Raw genomic sequence first — 20,431 nt, 5'->3', positions numbered from 1 at the left:
CGCCACGCGGTGGGAGACGTCGACACCGACAGCCATCGGTGTCAGACGAAGAGAGCTAACGGGGCAGTGAGAGGCTAGCTGTGTAAGGGGCAGCAGTGACGCTAGATTGCGGGGCAGCGGTGTGGCTGCAAGGATTGCCTGACGGAGCAGCAGGAAGACTGCATATTGGAGCAGCAGGGAGACTGCATAACGGAGCAGCCGAGAGCTGTGGAGAGGTCGTCGAGCGGGACGCGGGCCTGAGCGAGACGCCGTGGTATCAAGATTCTATGAACCCAATAAAGGACAACGGAGATCGACATCTGAGAGAGAGTCCTTTATTACACATTTGGTAGTGAGAATTTGTTCTCTAACTTGCCAGTGAGCTCAAACAATAATAATTGTAGAATTAAATTCTTGCACACGTGGCAATCTAATTTGTTTGGCTGTGTCGGGTGGTGGGAGGGTCTTAACGACACAAATTCAGTCAAATAATTACGAGGTCTAACCCAAATAATCATTCTACGAATAAGTTTAGCTCAGCAAAATTCAGTTCCTATCAAATATTGTTGTTTTCCTTACTTTTCATATATATAAATCAACATAGCAACGAGCACATATAATTCAATATGGAGATGACAGTATAGTTAGGGTATACTCTGCCTCTGAGCCCAACTTATCAATGTGTAGTGGGTTCGAATTAGGTGCACACACACGCAGCTTGGAGGCAACACTTTATTAAACGGTAAGTAATATAACACTGTACATGAGGTGGTGACCACCTTCCTCAACTCACTAACACTCTGGAACACGACACAGACTGGACCAGGCAGGCAACGGCCTGCCTGGCCCAGGACGACGACCCGGGACTTGACGACCGATGATGTCTTCACTTTGGAGTACAGTACAACCCTCGCTCCGCGTTCACACCACGCTTATATCTCCTTTGGCGTGGCCGGCTCCGCCCAGGCGTGGCTGGCTCTGTCCAGGCCACGCCTCCCTTCCCAGGCCACGCCTCCCTTCCCCCACCTCTGGGAAGGTCCGGATCCCTCCACCACGTGACCCCCCAGGCACCCCCTTGGGGCCCCCAGCCTTCGTACGGGCCGACACAGTAGTGACCGTTCTATGTCACTACATCACCCCCCCCCTGTATAAACACACAGCCATCCCCGGCTGTAACACAACTGTGAAACATCGAAAAGGTGTGCCTCCGAACCAGCAACATCAATAAATGACCGGCGACCGATAAGAAATACAATCACATAATATATACAGAATCGACGAGGGTAAAAGGAAGGGAACCGCATAGAAAATGGGGAATTAACAACAAATATACATGAAAACTGGCTAACCCACTTACGCTCCAGCACAGCCTCCCCGTGAGAATCACTCATGCACCGACATGTGAGTGTGGCCATTGGAACGACGGCGTAGGCAATGAGCAAGGAGTCTGAGAGGCATGTAGAGCAGCCAGTCTTCAACGAGTCCATGTGGCCGGGCCTGGGGAACCAGAAGCGGCCCAAAGGGCACGGCCCCTTTCCCCAGGAGTCAAGAACAGGAGGAGCAGGAGTAGCTGACGCATGCTCCACTCCCTCCCCCCCCAGTCCGAAGCCGGTCGGCATAACCGGCGACTCCAAGGTGCCAGGTAGATACTGCCTCCTGTGACGAGAAACAAACCCTCCTGAGGCATCACTCAACGAACACTCGCCTCCGCTCTTCGGACATGACAGTCACCCAATAGCACCCCCCCCCCCCCGCCTTTCTGACATGGCGTGTCCATTCTAAAACCCACGCACGTCGGCCATATCGGGGGGGGGGGAATTTCCATGTTACCACCCCACCGCCTGTCCGACGCGGCATCACAACCAGTAGCACCCGTCGGCCATATCGGGGGGGAATTTCCATGTTACAACCCCACCGCCTTTCCGACGCGGCGTCACAACCAGTACCACGTGTCAGCCATATCGCGGGGGAATTTCTATGTTAGCACCCCACCGCCTTTCCGACGCGGCATCACAACCAGTAGCACGCGTCGGCCATATCGGGGGGGAATTTCCATGTTACCACCCCACCGCCTTTCCGACGCGGCATCACAACCAGTAGCACGCGTCGGCCATATCGGGGGGAATTTCCATGTTACCACCCCACCGTCTTTCCGACGCGGCATCACAACCAGTAGCACGCGTCGGCCATATCGGGGGGGATGTTAACCGAGTCTCTCTCCAAGACTCGCATCGCAGCATATAGCTGTACCGACCGAGCTGAGACGACTCATCGTTCACTCGCTGCACAACATGCACCCTAACAACTGAGGGATACAGTCCCAACGTAACGGGACAACTCCACCTGAACACTACGAATCTCCAGCCCACTTTTTCAACGCGCCTCGGAGTGTCTCACTCTCCGGGCCGTCAGGTCAAGCCATCAGACACAGCATGATGGGACCACACTCTCTGAGCCATGTGAGCGCACAGCCTACTAGGCTAGACAAGCCACGGAGTGTCTCGATCTCCGGGCTGTCAGGTCAAGCCGTCAGACACAGCATGACGGGACCACACTCTCTGAGCCATGTGAGCGCACAGCCCACTAGGCTAGACAAGCCACGGAGTGTCTCGATCTCCGGGCTGTCAGGTCAAGCCGTCAGACACAGCATGACGGGACCACAATGTTCGTGTTAGACACGCAACTCTCACTGGCCCATCCTGGTCAGGATCTGCGCCCCAAGATAAGTGACAGCCAGCACCACAATTCCAAATCCCTGGCAGCATGTCACCGTCGCAATTTAACACCATCACAATACATACTATTTGAATTATGATCCCCACAGAACTGATCCAATGCCGAACAGGTACGCACAATTTGTGACGATCCCGAATATTCAATGGTCACAACAATACACCTCACATCCCGTATCCGTACACATCATCTCCGAGACTCGCATTGCAGCATGCAGCTGTACCAACCGAGTGGAGAGAGCAACGCAATTTGACGGCAATTAACGGAAACGCACCCCCGATCCATGTAGAACACAAGGGGCATTCCCGCCCAAAAGACATCATCTGTGCAACAACGGACAGGAACCAACCAGTGAGTTTGAAACAAACCGAACCTGTCATTTCAAAATCCCCTTCAACATTAACCATGGGACTCAGGGCATTCGAATTTTGAGAGCAAAAAAACTAGACACAAACCCCAAGAATCGCCGAATTGATTAATACAGTATATGCAGTATACGAAGTTCGTACAGTCAATCATTTGGCGCAATGCTCCATCCAGTCCCCACATGGCAACACACACAATCAATACTCCAGACAATCCGTACATAGTAAATAATCACAAGCAAGTACCCAACAGTCCATACACTGTTAACAATTTCAAGAAAAGCTCCATACGGTCTGTACATTGGCAACAATGACGATCAAAGTTTCTGACAGTTACACGTGACAATCACGAGCGAAACTCCATACAGTATACACAATAACAATGGCGATTTCGCAACAAAACGACGTAACAACACGAGTCATTAACACGGCAACCTACAGGATATCAACGGAGCTCGGGACACCAAACAACGAATTAATCATTAACTACACCCAGAAGATACCGATTTCGACGCCGTAATTAACAACACTGTTTACAAGCAGACACCCGCATGGAAGCCGCGTCAATTTATCACGCACACAACCGGACGAACACGCTCCGCAAACCAGCGAGTTAAAATAAACACCCGCGATCGCAACCCGGCACACGCAAGATGGGTGAAGTTATTATTATTTTTCTTGGGGCCGGGTGCTTGTCATGTCACGACTCGCCTGCTGACTGTAAATAGCGGAGGGCGGCAAGGTGAAGCACTGGGACGGCCCGAAGAATCTTTCATGGTGAACAAGGCCTGCTCTTGCGAACCCATCCACCTCTCGCGCTCGAGCAGAAGACTGGAACTCCCCCTCCGCAGGCGTTGATGTCGGCGGGAGCGGCATTTTGGCAGCAGGAGCGGCGTTTTGGCGGGAACCGCGCCCTGACCAGCCGCCGAGTTGGCGGGAGCGGCGTTTTGGTGGGAACCGCGCCCCGACCAGCCGCCGAGTTGGCGGGAGTGGCGTTTTGGCGGGAACCGCGCCCCGACCAGCCGCCGAGTTGGCGGGAGCGGTGTTTTGGCGGGAACCGCGCCCCGACCAGCCACCGAGTTGGCGGGAGCGGCGTTTTGGCGGGAACCGTGCCCCGACCAGCCACCGAGTTGGCGGGAACAGCGCCACGATCAGCCGCCGAGTTGGCGGCCCCACCGCGTGGCCCGCATGCCCGGGCCTCCCCCGCCAGCCCCCGCAGAGACGACGGTGTCCTCTCCCTGCGGCTCCATCGCTCCGTTCCCGATGGCGGCGAAGCAGCGGTGCGATGCCAGTCCCGCCGCTCCGCGTGCAGCGCCATCTCTCTCTCTCTCTGTCACCGGGGCTGCCATCCCCGCGGCTGTCCGAAGGACGGTCGTCACACCGTCCCCGTCGTACGAAGGCGTCCAGGTGAGTTTTGTATTTATATTCTTAGGTTTTTTCGGTAAAGTCACGTAGGTAAAACATTAAAATTAATGAAAGTAAAATAAAATAAAAATTACGACGTTTCGGAGGCAACACAAGTCTCCGTCATCAGGTGGGAGCGTCACAGCCAGATTTGCTGCATCAAGTGAGGCAATGATTCAAGATGTAATCCCTTAAAAGCAAGTTGAGGGGGGAGGAGAGGGGGGGGGAGCTCATCAGAATGTGGTAGCCAATGAATGGAACGTATCGGGAGGGAGGTGGGCGGGGCTCAAAGACAGCACGACGTGCCACGTAGAACGCATCGGGAGGGGGAGGGCGGGCAGGGCCAAAAGAATGCACGACGTGGTACACGAGATTCGGCGGCATGGACGTGGTTGTGTGCAAGCAACTACTGTTGCACACGCCAACGCATTGGACAGAGAGGGGGAGGGGAGGCCAAAAGAGAGTGTGGGGTGCAAGTGTACGTGGACATGTGTGTGCCTAAACAGCTTTTGTTCGGCCGGATCGAGGGGGCTAAACGGGCGCGGCACGGGCTAGAGAAGAGATGGAGTGATGTGGTACAGGAGGACGTGGAGCTGAGTGGACTTGCCGATGACTGGTACCAGCGGTGTCAAGATCGGCCTCAGTGGAGGAGGCTCGTGAAGGACGCTACTGGGCAGTTGGAGGCAGTCGCCCTCCAACAACAACGGAGGGCGGAGGAGCGACGCTCACAACAACGAGCGGAGCGCCGGGTGGCTAAAGCACAGCAAGTTGGCACAGTAGGGGGCACAGGTGGTGCATCAGCCAGTCATCTCGGTCATCTCGGTCAGTCGACCCGTGGCACCTGGGACTGCCCCGTGACCTCCTGCCAGCGGGCGTTCGACACTTCACGTGGCCTCAGGGTGCACATGGCCTGGCACAAGCGTCGTGGTGACGTCACCGCCACTTAGTGGCGAATGGCGGTTGTTGTTGTTGTTGTACAAGCACCTGTTGATACACATGATAGAAAAGAACGAAAATGCCCATGTTTATACCAGTGCTGGCTGAACAATGAAGAGAGTACTGTTAAACACTGGGGATGTTAACACTCGGTAAAGTAAAGTAAAATAGTGCCTGTCAGATAAGATGGTCCAAAAATGTGTAATTAAGTCTTTTTTTGCGTGGTTGATAACATCTTTCCAATGATTACTAAGTCTGTACCCATCATCACGGTTGAAATTATGTCTGTGTTTGTATATTTGTATGGCTTCGTGTACAAACATTTGATGGTAGCCAGGAGGTTTTCAGAGAACCTTGGTCTCGGAAAAGACAATTTCATGAGAGCCCACCGAGTTGTAGCGAGTTGTAGCAATGCATGTTCTCCCCGTGGTCGTGAGGATTTTTCTCCAGGTCCTCCGGTTTTTCCCTCCACATTTAGAAACACGAGTGTTTAGCTGCTATACATTTCCACGTAAACGGCCACTTCGTTGAGCTATCGTTTGTGGCCCAGGTCACTTCTGAACAAGAGCTGCATATCTCAGTGGGCCTTACCTTGTAATCATACGAAGATATATTGTAAATCTAGATCAGCTGAAGCCTCGCCTACATCACGTGACTTCTGGATGACCACACCCACTCTGAATTCCTCACCTCTCTCCACCGCCCGCTGTGAAAACAGACGCCGCTCCGTGGAAAATCGTCAAGGGCCCCCGTGTAGCCTCTTCTTCCCTTTCCTCGTCTCTCCTGAACCCTTCCTCCTGATTATTCGTTCCTTTTCCAACCTTTTACTCTTAATTCGCATTATTTCTATTCTATGTCTTCGCTTATCCCCTCCATCTTACAGCATCCATTCATTATATCCTTGACTCTGCTTCCCTTCCCGTGGTGTGCCATGGGTAAAACAGTTGCTTGTTTTGATTGATGTACAAAGCAGTGAACACTCGAAAGAGTTACATCCATTGTGGCAACATAAATGATAAAATACCGTGTCACACATGCACAATGTCATGGTGCGATACACATTTTTGAAAAGGTTGCCCTCTCGATCCTTATTAGGCTTGACCCATATTATGCAAATATCCTGGGCACCCATGGATAGAAGATGGGTTGGGCGTAAGTGTGTGTGTTCGTGTGTCGGTGAAAGCGTGTGTGTTCGTGTGTAGGTGTCGGCTTGTGTGTCACAGTGTGGGGAGCGGTGGTGCATCGGTTAGAGCGCTGCGCTACGAACCCTGGCGACCCGAGTTCGATTCCCGCTCACGGTGAACACTAGTGACGATGATCTGAACCGGTTCTGTGCCTCCCCTAGATGGACTCAGCCTCAAATGAGTACCTGGTGCGGTGTGTAAACATCGCTACTGGGGAGGCAAAGGCGTTCCGGCCTTAATAGGTGCTCGCTAACAGCACTTTTCCCCAACAGTCCGTTAAAGGCTACACGGGTGATTTTTGTTTTTGTGCTTCAGTATGTGTGGCACTGCGTCTACGTGAGTGAGTGTGTCGGTTTCTGTGTGTGTGTGTGTCTTCGCCAGCGCGTGTCAAATCATTGTCATGAGCACCACGCAATGTATTGATCTGTGACGGCCATAACCAGTCAGCTCAGGTTTTATCGAAATCCCCTCACGCAAGGGGAACCTAGATGAAAAACTGCCACGCAGGTCCAGTTGCTAATGAATAGCGTTTTGAGCGAAACCTCAACAGTCGTTGTCCCGTCACAGGAATGTGGAATTTCCAACGATGACCCAGCTTTCATCATTGGTTCAAAGCTGCGAACGCTGTAAAAGCTACGAGTCATTGATGAAAGCTGGGTTTCTGTGATTGCGCCTTTGCGAACACAATAATTGGTATGAATAATTAATTAATTACATGTATTGATTTAAAAATAACGTCCAATGAATGATGAATGTATTATTCATTGGACGTTGATGTCTGCCCATTGGTTCGCGCTGCGATAGCAACCAACTGGCGATGAGCAAGGCTCGCAGCGAAGGGGGATGTCAACGAGCAATGGTAATGATGACAACACTGATTAACACGATGCTGATGGTGCTTTTATTGGTGGTGACGATGATAAGTCTGATTAAACTGCTGCTGCTGCTGCTGCTTCCGCTGCCCCTAATGATGGTGATGAGTAAAATCACTTAACACTGATTATGATTTAAATGACATTGCTGCTGCTGCTGCTGATTATAAGAATGATGACGACATTGATGTCGCCGCTACCGCTGTTGCTGTCGTGACTGCTGCTGACGATGCTAACGATGCTGACAAGTATGACTGAACGTTGCTGACGACGACAACAACAATTATGATAAATCGCGATGACGACGACGACGATGATTCCACGCGGCATGCAGAAGCTGCTCAACCATGTGCGCCGGGGAGTAAGCAGTGGCGAGGTTGTGCGCTGGACTGGCGGGGGCTGCATGAACAGTCCCATCACGTCCTCGCGTGCCTCTTCCCTGCGCAGCGCCGCGTGATGCATACAGAGAACTCGCCGGAGCGCGCAGCCCGAGCGGCGATCGAAATGTGATTTGAGGCAGCACGTTGCTGCGAGGCTACAGCGACGAGGCCACTCCACCAAGAAGTTCACGAGCGGGGGGCGGACGGGGGGGGGGGGGTGGTTAACGGGTTTGTCGGCAGTGCCCAGGACTGGCAGAGCCCGGACCTGAGTGTGAGTCTTGAGTTCATTTCATTCGCCAGACGGGTGATCCCGTTTAGCCAGTAGTCCGGATATTTTACAGGGGAAAAGATCCGTGGTGCGTGAACGCAGCATCAGCAGCTGCAGGAGCGTCAATATTGCAGCGAACGAATACAGACAAGGATGCTGCAGAACAAGGCAGTCACCAAAAGGGGTTCATCCTACCAAGTGTGTCTTTCCATGTTCGCAGAGCCAGACCCGTGCGGGCGCCTCTCAATTTTTCGTGGGTTCCAGCGTTTAGTGTATAATACTCGTAGAGCCACACCAAGGTACGCATCATCGAGTTAAAAGGGTTCGCCGGTCAATACCCGAGACTCGTAGAGCCATAATTCAACACCGAGAGAGGTTCTTGGGGGTTCCTTGTGAATGCTTCGAATTTCGCAGAGACGCACCGAGGCACCTTTGCGATGCTCGGGGGTTGAGTGTAAAATGACGGAGACTCACTGACTCTCGGGGTTCAATTTGACTGCCCGAGCTGGGCAGATCCAGACGATGGCGCAGAGCCGGGAGTAACACCGAGCACAGAGCCGTGTGTCCTATCGACGCCTACACCAGCCTGGCAAGCCATGATGGTCACCCATTCGCGGTGCATTCTTCGGTTTTTCCTCCAACACGAAATGGCCAAACATCGCGAGGCAGCAGCGGGTAAAGGCAAAGCAGCAGCGCTGCCGCGACTTGAGCAATTGCCTCCACGAGCAAGGGCTGCTTTCGAGGGTAATTTCGACCTCCTGTGCTATGCACTTTTCATTCTCGATTGGCGAACTAATTTTTTTTAACGTATTTATTGTGTTGAGTTTGTTGTCCTTCCGCCGCACATCTGATTAGCACGGTTGGGTTCGTCGGGTGCGACAGAAATTCAACTTACATACGTGCTGGGCACATTTCTCAAAAGAGCAGCTGGTCCCTCCTGCGAACGAAGCCTCGAGACCCTTTGAGCCTTCTCCTGGGTAAATAATTGGCATCCTTGCTACTGTTATTCAACTGTTTGTTTAGGGCTACGAAAGTGACAGCGGCCGAGAGAGTTATTCCAATGCCCCCCGACTCTCTCGAGGGGGGGGGGGAAGAGGAGGGGGGGGTGAACGAGACACGGGGCAGTGGCGGATTAAGCAGCTCGCCCACTCGTGCCCTGCCATCGATCACGGCCTTTATCGGGAATCGAACCCGGCCTCCCATGGGCCGTGAGCTGAGCGCCACGTGCGGCTGGTTTAATTGAGAACAGTTCATCTCCATTAGCGCAGCCATGAAGCCGCTCGTGCGTGCGCTTATGGGGTTTATTTACTGTTCGATCAATACTAGCACGGAGAGGCTCGATTGAGCTGCGCGCAGCTCATTGGCTGCGCGTGTGTGTCACCTTCGCCTTCACTAGCACACGAGACTCGTTGACACAAAGACTCGTGCGCGCGCGTGTGTCACTTATGCCATGGCATAAAGCGTCGTGCGAGTCACTGCTGCCTTCACGAGCACGTGCGACTCATTGGCATTAAACATCCTGCGTGTGTGTGTGTGTGTGTCACTTACACCTTAACTAGCACGTGAGACGTAATGGCACAGGGCTCCGTGCGTGTATGTATTAGCGATCCCTTCACTGTAGCACCAAAGAGTCCACTCCGCTTGAGTGGAAGTGAGTGACCGAGGCAGTCAGCGAGCGGATTAGTCAATTCGTTTGTGAGTGAGCGAGTGGATTGATAAATGGATTGATAAATGAGTGAATTAATAGGTTGACGAGTGAGTGAATGGATATGTTGATACATTCGTGAGTGACTGCGTGGGTACGTGAATGTATGGATGGGTTGATGGGCGAGCAAGATACTCGGTTGGTGAGTAAGAGAGTGAGTGTGCTGGTCCAGTATGGGAGCATAGAACAAGGCAGCGCATAGCAGCATCAACCTTCTGGCGCCAACCCCTAGGGGTCCCTCCTGGCAAAGTTCCCAAGCAAGACCCCTCCTAGGGGTCTCTCCTGGCAAATCCCCCAAGCGAGACCCATTCCTAGGGGTCCCTCCTGGCAAAGCCCCCGAGCGAGACCTTTTCCTAGGGATCCCTCCTGGCAGAGCCCGAGTCTCGACGGTCAGGGTTGATCTCATGCAACTGACTCCTCTGCCTCCTCATTCTCCATCCACGAGCTTCTCCAGCTCAGAGAAGCTCGTGGGCAGGGTCAGAATCAGAATCCTGAAGAAATCCGAGGAGCTATTAAGCTTTTTTTTACAGATGTCCAGCATAATAAATAATGATGTCTATTCAACCATGGGGAAGCGAAGAGCCACGTGGGCAAAAGCACCACGGTGGCGAGATGTTAACTACCTCGCCTGGTATGCAGGATGTCTTAGGTTCGAGCCATGTTCTCCCTGTGGTCGTATGGATTTGTTTCCGGATATTCCCTCCACATTTATAAACATGCGGTTCGAGTATTTGGCTGCTATACATTTCCACGTGATAGTCCACTTCGTTGAGCTATCATTTGTGATAGCCAGGTCACTTCTGAAAAAGAGCTATTTTTGCTCAGTGGGCCTTAGCTGGAATAATACAAATAGTTGAGTTTAACACGTAGGCTTTTGCGATCAATATTATCCATAATAGAGGTTTTTGGGCTATATCGCGTAAATATAAATACGTGGTTAACCTCGCCACAGCCAATTAGTAATGTTTGCCACCTAACAAAAAAAACACGATATTAGTTACTAGTTCAGCACACCGGTTGTTGGAGAGTAAACCCACAACATTTACAATTCGAGGAGGACCTTTCGCCGGTAATTGCAACCAGCCTCATCAGGCGATAGTCAGAATTGTGGAGAAATTTTCCTGTTTCGGTCTTCAAAATAGTGTTCGCTTTAGTTTAAAAGTGTCCGCCGTAGTGTCGCGCATTCACTTATGTTTCGACACACGGTCAGCCACCAATACCCCAAGGTCTGGTAACAAAGTAAATCGAAAAGCAAACGATACATCTACTTCAAATATCTGTCAACCCACGTAAAACATCATTATATCGAGTTGTGTATTATATCATTTTACTTTGAACTGTGATGCGCTGTAAAGAGAGGGGTCTTTGTCTGTAGGGTCGGGAGTTTCGCCAGCACTGATGCAAGCCAGCTTTGACTCTGCTGATGAAACACTGCGCGTCGAAGCCGATCCGGCTTGTCATAAAATAATGCTCCTGAAATGATATACTTCCAGAAGACCGTGGCGTAGCTGATGGGTTGTGTAATAAATAGCCTCCTTTTTATATGGAAACGGATATGTGACTGAGCTAGTGACTGAGCTATATTTTCTGATTATTGTTTTTTTGTCAGTATTAGTAATGTTCACCCAACGACGCCTATTGTTTTTTTTCAAGTGATGTAAGATAAAACAAAATTCAAGTGATGTCAAACAAATAAAAGTAGCTTTTCCCCTTTCCCGTAAACCACAAGGGTCATCTGGTGAGTGCATCATTTGAATACAAGGAAAACTCTGCACCGCTTTCGACACACGGTGTCTCATCAGCAGAGAGAGTCGTGCCCCTAACGATCGCCTGAGTGTCGATATCTCAGCTCCGTTGAGCAAGGCAGGAATCACACGAACGTTGAAAACATGAAGCGTCGCATGAAACCAATACCCCGCGAGGTGCCTCGCCCCGGTCGCACCCAGTAAACACGACGACGTTGGGCCAACGCGTCCAAGTGAACATCGCCACAAGACCTTGAGATTGCCAACTCACACGCGCGGACAGACAACACGGTGCCGTCAAAAGAGCCACGGAAAGCCTGGACGCTGGTGTGAAACCCATGAGACCTGACAGCCTAACTGCGTCGTCGGGAACATTGGCTGGTCATCGAACAAAGACGGCCACTGCAACTCCCGCTTTCGGATGCGCTTCTGCGGCCGTTCGGAACGCTCTTCCTTGCAATGTTTAGAAGCCACTGGGAGCTATGCACTTTCACGTTAAGATTAAAACATCATTTTGTTTAGAACTACTTTTTCTATTCTGGCAAATTGCCCGATGATACTAGATGTAATTGCCAGCGAAATGTCGTACTCAAATTGTAAATGTTGTGGATTTACTCTCCAAATCACCGGTGGGCTGAAGTAGTAACTAAGTGTGATGCCCCTCTGTGTGTTCCCTCGCTCTGTGGTTTACGACATTTTCACTTGAGGACGAGCGCTTGTGTTGCGTTCGAAACGTCGTGATCTATTTTAATTTTATTTTATTTCTACATACGTGACTTTACCGAAAGAACCAATGAGTATAGTAACTATTTTCCGTTTGTTTACGTAACAAATCCTTTACTAATTGGCTGTGTCGGGTGGTGGAGGGTTACGACACATTTATACTTACGCGATCTAACCCAAAAACCTTAATTATGAATAATATTGGTCGCGAAAGCCTACGTGTTAAACTACTTCGTTTAATGTCCTTCCCCCGCACCTCCCATGAGCACGGCTGGCTACGTACGGTGCGAAATGAGTTCAACGTACGCGCGCGCACATTGCAAGGGTCTCGGAACAGCGCAAACACTTCCCGGCGACTCCTGTGAGCTGGCGAGGGCGGTCCAACGACTGTGCAGGGTGGGCGACTCTTAACGAGTGCCGAGCGAGCGAGCGAGATATCGATGTTCACGTTACCGCCGCGATCGCCACGGAGCCTGAGACGTGCATGGAGCGAGCGGGCGAAGTGAGCATTGCGCGAGTGGAAGAGGCGAGTCGCATGAGCGGGCGAGCGAGCGAGCGGCTTGGCGTTGAGCGAATGACGAGATCGGATGCGTGCGTGGGGTAGGTGAGCGCTTTGGCGAGCGAGGGAGTGTTTACCGAGTGTCTCGCACGAGTGTTTACGAAGAGCGCCGGCCAAGTTTGAGCGATTGTGATGGGCGAGTGCCGAGAAGGAGAGGAGAGATGGGGTGGGGAGAGATGGTGGGGAGAGCGACAGTGGAGGAATTCCTGCCGTGTGCCGCATTATCTGCTCCGCAGTTCGCGGGGGGGGGGGGGCTGACAGCACTCCTCTTTAATTATTCACGACCGCCCGCGGAGAGACAGGCGCTGGGGAGAGAGAGAGAGAAATAGAGAGGCAGAGAGAGAGGCAAGAAAAAGAAGAGAGAGATGGAACGAGAGCGGGGTAGAAGAGAGAGAGAGAGGGAGAGACACACACAGAGGCACAGCGGAGAGAGTGACACGCAGACACTGGAGGAGAAGAGACGGGCGGAGAGAGAGCGGAGCCGAATAGAGAGACGACGCGAGAGAGAGCGGGTTTGAAGTGAGGCGCAGGGAGAAGATCAGAGAGAGGCAAACGGGGGGAGGCTCGGCGGTGGGGAGGGATGCGCGTACGCAAAAATAAACAGAGAGGAATACAGGAGGGAGAGAGAGAGGGGTGAGCCCGACAGAGACAGAAGAAATGAGAAACACTGGAGCAGAAAACACAGAGTGATAGACACGGGGGAGAGACAGAGAGAGATAGATAGATACGGGGGAAGACAGATAGACATACATAAACACGGGGAAGAGACACGGAGAGATACGGGGGAGAGACACGGAGAGATACGGGGAAAAGACAGAGAGACATACATAGACACGGGGGAGAGACGGAAAGAGACACATAGACACGGGGGAGAAACAGAGACAGAGATAGACACGAGATAGAGAGGCATACAACCAACCCAGCAGCGAGCGGTTTGCGTAGCACTCGCCGCTGACGTGGGTAAGTCCGAGCCGGGGAATCGAACAGCGCAGTCCACCCACACTCCACGACCATCACCCCCTCCATCCCGACAAAAAAAAACATATTTTCCGTCCTGGTTTTTATTTCCAACAAACGCATTCAGAACGCAATGAGAAAGAATATGAGATAGATATTTACCTGTAATACGTGGAGTAATTTATCATTAAAGGAATGTCCCCTCCGTCTCCCACCTCCATCCTCCCCCCCTCCGTGAAGGGTCACCACAACCCATACCCGTATCTATCGGGTTAAACTGCTCCAGACAAGCGCTGTCAGCGAGCAGCGGTTGTTTTATGCCGAGTCAACTTTGGGTCAGATGCCAGCTGCTGCTCCAATTGTCGTGTTTGGACGATGTTCAGAGGTCGAACCCAGGCTGGCCACGGTGGCAGCGCGCGCAAGCTTACACAGACTCTTAGGGCAGGTACTATTTTAAGGTTGAGAAGCCCTAGGGGAGGCCCAGGACCAGGTTCAGATATCACTCGTCACTGGTGTTAGCCGAGAGCAGGAATGGAATTCGTTTAGCAGGGTTCGCAGCTCGGTGCGCTAACCACTGCACCACCGCTCCCCACACTCTCAGCACGGGACCCACACATAAGTAGCTTCACACACAAAGACAAATATCCCCCGTATAGCCTATAACAGACTATATTTTTGATTCTTTCGGTAAAGTCACGTAGAAGGGAAATAATAATAGATTGTTTTATTTTTATTTAAAAAAATAAAAATTCAATTTTATTGTTTTATTTTTTTATTTCCCTTCTACGTGACTTTACCGAAAGAACCAAGAATATGAATCCCTGCAGTCACGAAAGCTTTAAATCGAAACTTTTACAGACTGTTGATGCAAGTGCTGTTAGCGAGCACCTGTTAAGGCCGGCACGGCTCACAAGGGGGTGGTGTAATCAGAACTACGGCCAGTTCGCTTTCTCTTTCCGTGACTGATGTTTACACACCGCACCAGGTACTCATTTGAGACCGAGTCGACCTAGGGGAGGCCCAGAACTGGTTCAAATATTCGTCACTGTTATTGTCCTCGAGTAGGGATCGAACTCAGGAAGCCGAGTTGTGGCCCCGCAGTGCGCTAACCGCTATACTACCGCTCCCCAAACACAATCTTCATACATATGTATATACACATTATACACATTAATAGATAGACACCACTGCCATACACATCGCATAGACCTATGTGTGAACGTGTGCACGTGTGCGCGGCTGAATGGGTGCGTTTAATATTCGCTCCTCGCCGTTCTCCACAGTTTATCTTCAAACACCGCAGGACAGCTGCTCATCACAGCCCCACCGCCCCTCCCCTCCACCCCGCCGCTCCTCGCCTCAATACCTCCCATAAACCCCTCGCCCCTCCGTCGCCTCTTCCTTCAACATTGTCACCCCCCACCCCCTCCTCTATCCCCCACGCCCCTCCCCTCGATTCTTCCACACTCCACCCTTTCATCCCCCGCACCCCTCCCCTTCATCCCACACCCCCTCCCCTTCATCCCCCACACCCCTCCCCTTCATCCCACACACCCCCCCCCCTTTATCCCCCACACCCCTCCCCTTCATCACCCACACCCCTCCCCTTCATCCCCCACACCCCTCCCCTTCATCCCCCACACCCCTCCCCTTCATCCCCCACACCCCTCCCCTCGATTCTTCCACACCCCCCCCCTTCATCCCCCCCCCCACCTTCAGCACCCCCCCCTTCATCCCTCACACCCCCCCCCCCCTTCATCCCCCACACCCCTTCATCCGCCACACCCCGCCCCTTCATCCCCCACACCCCGCCCCTTCATCCCCCACACCCCTCCCCTTCATCCCCCACACCCCTCCCCTTCATCCCCGACCCCTCCCCTTCATCCCCCACACCCCTCTTTCCTTCCACCCTCCAAACCCCTTCCTTTAATCCCCAACATCCACCAAACCCCTCCCCCCATCCCATCCCCCTCCAGTATTCCACTCCCTCCCCCTTCCTTTCTCCGCACTCCAACCCCCTCCCTTTAATCCCCCGCATCCCCCCAAGCCCCTCCACACCTCAACACCCCCCCCTCCCTATCACCCCCACCCACACCCCTTCCCTTCATTTCCCAAACTCCTCGCCTCCATTCTCCCCCCCCCCGACCCCTCCCCTCACCTCCCCCCGACCCCTCCCCTCAACTCCCCCCCGCCGTTTCCCCGCGGCAACAGTCGCTCAAATAGCCGCTCCTGCTGCTGCTGCACGCGACGGCTGCGCACTGTCCTGAGTGCAGCAAGCAGCAGGCGCAGCAGCTCCTGATGTCTCATCCACTGCTGGATGACGGTTTCTCATGCAGCAGTGCATTCTGGGGGTGCAGGGAGTTACTTGACCATACTTCACCGGACGTGGCTAGTTGGGGGATGAGTGGGGGGTGGCATATAGAAGTACAGCACAACATTGGATGCCACAGCGTACTCGTCCTCTGCTGCCCATACCATAGCTCAGCAGTAGCCCAGGACGAACAGCTGTCCGGGCTCAACCCCCGTGTAGCTTTCCGAGGTGTGATGGCATCGCATTGTGGCTTGCGAACAACGCTTAATACGCATATTAATTATGCACTAGAAGGTCTTAGAGCGCTGAGATTTGGCACAGGCATAGACGAGTCGATGCTTCTGACCGGAGAAATTCAATAGCCTATATATGTTTTACACGTTCGACGCCGAAACATTACGGCGCGGAAGTTGATTGGTTTCACTCCCAGAACAAGGTCAGCGTATAAAAGTGCGTTGCCTTAAGTCTCTTGCTCAGCACGGGACGTACACACGCGCGCTTCTCCATCATCCGTGAACCAAGTAATGCGCCTCCCGTGGAGGGTGACACACAAATTCAATAGAAAGCAGACAAACCCCGCTATCGGTTGCCAGCGGTGGCTACAGCCTCTTATTATTATCGTTACGCTTCCATAGCCAGGTAATATCCCCACCCCACCCCCCAAATTGATCCCGATAGTGCTCCCGCAGAGCACAGCAGCGCGACTCTGCTTCGTATTGGAGAACAGCCCACGGAAGCGGATAACACAGAGCTAGCTTCGACCTCCCTTCAAGTGACCTCCACGCGCAGTTGAGGGCAGTACCTTTCCCACCCGTCCTGTACCCCAAGAGCAATAATGTTCGTCGCACGGCAGTCAACCCGATATGTGTAAATCGCCGAGCTGGTATTTGGGCCAAATTTTTATGCAGACCCAACGTTAATGCGATAAGGGTTTTTGTGTGTGTACATTCATCGGTGTTCCGGCTGGCATCAGCAACCCCACTATACTTGAGGACCCGGTTCGATGAAGCTCAGGCGGCTGCCTGCCTGGATTCGAACCCAGGTGGCCAGCGGTGCCCGGCTCAGGCCTCAGACCTCTGAGCCACTCGGCCACCTCTTGCGATTCTAAACACCCAATTGTCATGATTATTATACATTTTTGTATTAAACTATTCAGCTTTCTGGATGCATCGTTCTGCGGGGAAGGTCGCCTCTGGCTGCTGCTATGCAGTGAGCTTTTCTGGGAATTCGCCGAAAGCAATTACCTGTGCGCACAGCATCGAAACAATTATCTCGGGACAGCGTTGGAACATTAGGCTGCGTTTGCAGCCCGGAGTACGTTTCGCTCTGGCGTGGACCTCGTCGTTAAACGGATTATTTGGTGATGCTGTTACGTTGGGAGCGGTGCACAAACAATAATAATAACTAAATGCATTCGTCATTAACAATGTGGCCTTATAAGGAAAAAATATATAATAGGCGACGTTTCGGGGAATGGCCCTTCATAGCACTTGAAGAAGGGCCACTGTTGGTAACGTTGCGTCTGCTGCCTGCGTGTACGTCGAAAAAGTACGGCCCATGCCTGCTGTGTGTACAGCATGTCGTCTGGACTACTGTGTGTATACATCCTATAATAATCTGGACTGCCGTGTGTACAGCATGCAGTCTGGTCTGTTGACATCATTGTTGCCGCTATTGCTGGAGGCCACGTTCCCAGACGCCGTTGCGTTGATGTTCCGAGGCCGAGAGGAATCCTCAACTCGCGACCTCCACGCGCACGCGTGCAGATGCGACACGCAGCCTTCGAGCGTAAAGGGGGTCGGGTGGGTTTATGGTTTGAGGGAGTGTGGTTGTGTGGTTGTGTGAGTCAGGGTTGGGTCTATGCGTATTGATTGGGGTGTGCGTGTGTGGATCTGTCTTTGTGAGCGCAGGTAGTGTCGCGATTAGCGCAATACGCTATGAACCCGGCGAACACGGCCAACGCCAGTGACGATTATCTGAACCAGTCCTGGGCCTCCCCTAGGTCGACTCAGCCTCAAATGAGTACATGGTGCGATGTGTAAACATCGCCAATAGGGAGTCAAAGGCGGACTGGCGCGATGCTCGCCACCCACCTCCTCCTCGTGTGCTCTACTGGTATTCATAGGTGTTCGCTAACAGCACTTGCTTCAACAGCTTGTTAAGGCTATACGGGAACTTTGCTTTTGTGACTATGTGCGTGTTTATAATGACGCGGAAGTGTAGAGGTCACCGCAATGCGCTACGAACCCGGCAAACCGAGATCCATCTATATTCGTTCACAGCCATCAGCGGAGACATATCCAAAGCGGTCATCCCCTAGGTCGACTCAGTCTGAAATGAGTGCCTGGTGCGGTGTGTAAACATCAGCATTTGGGAAGACAAAGGCCGCCAGGGGGTTGTGCTGGCCACATCATCCTTTCGTGTATGGTGCCGGTTTTTTATTGGCAACAGCATTTGCTCATTCGGCCTACGGGGCTTAAAAAGGGCATATTTAGTCTCTTTTGGGTTGGTGAGGATGTGTGCCTGGTGGGCTTGTGCATCTTTTCATCCCAACTAAGGCCACAGCTATTTAAAATATCACCATGTGCTTTGCAACTACCAACCTCGCTTGCCCTTCGAGGTGGCCAGGACATGACAGCACAGCACAGCGCAGGTGCCTTCTACTTCTGTACGAACTTTTGAGCGTCATTATAATAATAATGATAATAAGTTCCAGCCATTCTCGATCCACCCAGTGCACGAAGACCTTCGTGCGCCGCGCCGGTAATGGCCGGGTGCGTATTTCGTCGCACGAGTCGGTGCGGGTTTGATCACCGTCGCTCTGGAATCGAACTCGGGGTGACCGACCGTGAAGGGGCATAGGGGTTGGTCCGGATGCTCCGGGTCTTCTGGCCTCGGGCGAAGCGAAACGCTCGCAACCGCTCGTCGTTGTCACGAAGGCAACTGGCGAGGCACGCGCAGATGGGGTTCATGGAGAGCTACGCACACAAAAAGCCTCTTTTTGTTCGTCCTTTTGTGCAAATTAAGTACGGCGTGGTTAATTAATTATTTGTTGTGTGCCTGCTCACTGTCCCCAGTGGCACGGACCCTTTTTTGCAAAACGGAAACATTAGGGGGTCTCTTGAGGGGGGGGCAGTGTCCATTGATTGACAACATCCCCCCCACTCCCGGCCCCCGCCCCTCCACCAATGTGTATAGCTGGGATAAAGCCCCCCCCTCCCCCACAGCTCGCCGCGCCTACCTCTTGGAAATGCTGCCCCCCCCCCTCCTTCTCCACCGCCTAACCTCTTAGCAATGGCACTGTGTTGTCTGGCTCATCATTAAAGTCGTGGCAATTGTTTACACGCGGAGAAGCGAGCAGCCTTCGCTCAATCGCAAAGGCTATGTTTTCATGATGATCTCGCTGCATCGGGAGGGTTGGCCAAGTTCATTCGTGAGAGGTTCTGCGGCCGTCTGGACCGCTCTTCCATCTGATTTTTAGGGAGCCACTGGGAGCTATTATATTTTAAAGCTCGGTTAAAAACTAATTTTTTTGAATTGCTTTTTACGTTTAGTTTGTTGTCTCTCCCCCCCCACCCCACATCCGATTAGCACGCTTGGCTACATACGGTGCGAAAAGAGTTCAACGTACATTCTATGCAGGTTGGTTTCGTGTGGGAGGAGGAAACTGGAGAACTCGGAGAAAACTCAGCTCCACGCTGTGTCCGAGGCGGGGAGTGGTGACGTTCAGCACTGCCGTCTGTTGGCCCCACACCACTCACTCATTCCCCACGCCTACAACACCGGGCAACGCTCCGATAGCCACCCAAGCGAATGTTAACCAGGCGTCAACCTCCTTAGCTTTAGAGATCTGACGAGATCGGACGCATTCGGGGTGATTTCACTGTATGACATTTAAAGGCCACCGAGCACGAAGTATTTACCTTAAATTTGTTTGGTATTTTACAAATCCAGAAAGCTTCGGGGAGTCTCAAGACTTATTTTCCAAGAGGTCCTGCACCGTCACTTAGCTTTCTTGTTGAGTAAACGTTCTTCTTGTCTCTGCTTTTATAACCAAGGTCTCCCTTGAAAGTAGACTTCCGGTCCACTTTGGGCTCTCTGGTGTGAATCGAGCGCATTGACTTGACCGTATTCCCTCCATGCAAGACTCAACGTTTCCCTCTGTCTCTCCGTCTGTGTGGCGGAGGCTGCCTCTGTGCAGGTCCCACTTCTGAGCTAACCTATCTCGTTCAACAACTCCCGCCCAGTCGAATAGAGGTTCCAGTTATTTGTGGACGTGGTTTGTTAACGGGCGATTGAAAGTTCGAATT

The 20,431-nt window shown here is 52.4% G+C and overlaps 1 long non-coding RNA gene across 1 annotated transcript in view; it reads right to left on the bottom strand.

Annotated features, from left to right (window-relative positions):
* Window positions 1-3,923, bottom strand: part of LOC144932269 (uncharacterized) — a 46,860-nt gene extending 42,937 nt beyond the window's left edge. The window contains exon 1 of the long non-coding RNA XR_013636883.1: window positions 3,866-3,923. This is a non-coding gene — a long non-coding RNA (uncharacterized LOC144932269). The remainder of the gene's footprint in view (window positions 1-3,865) is intronic.
* Window positions 3,924-20,431: the final 16,508 nt, after the last annotated feature.

The sequence above is a fragment of the Lampetra fluviatilis genome, chromosome 5 (assembly GCF_964198595.1).
Source record: "Lampetra fluviatilis chromosome 5, kcLamFluv1.1, whole genome shotgun sequence".
NCBI lineage: Eukaryota > Metazoa > Chordata > Hyperoartia > Petromyzontiformes > Petromyzontidae > Lampetra > Lampetra fluviatilis.
This window is presented reverse-complemented; position numbering and strand designations above follow the sequence as displayed.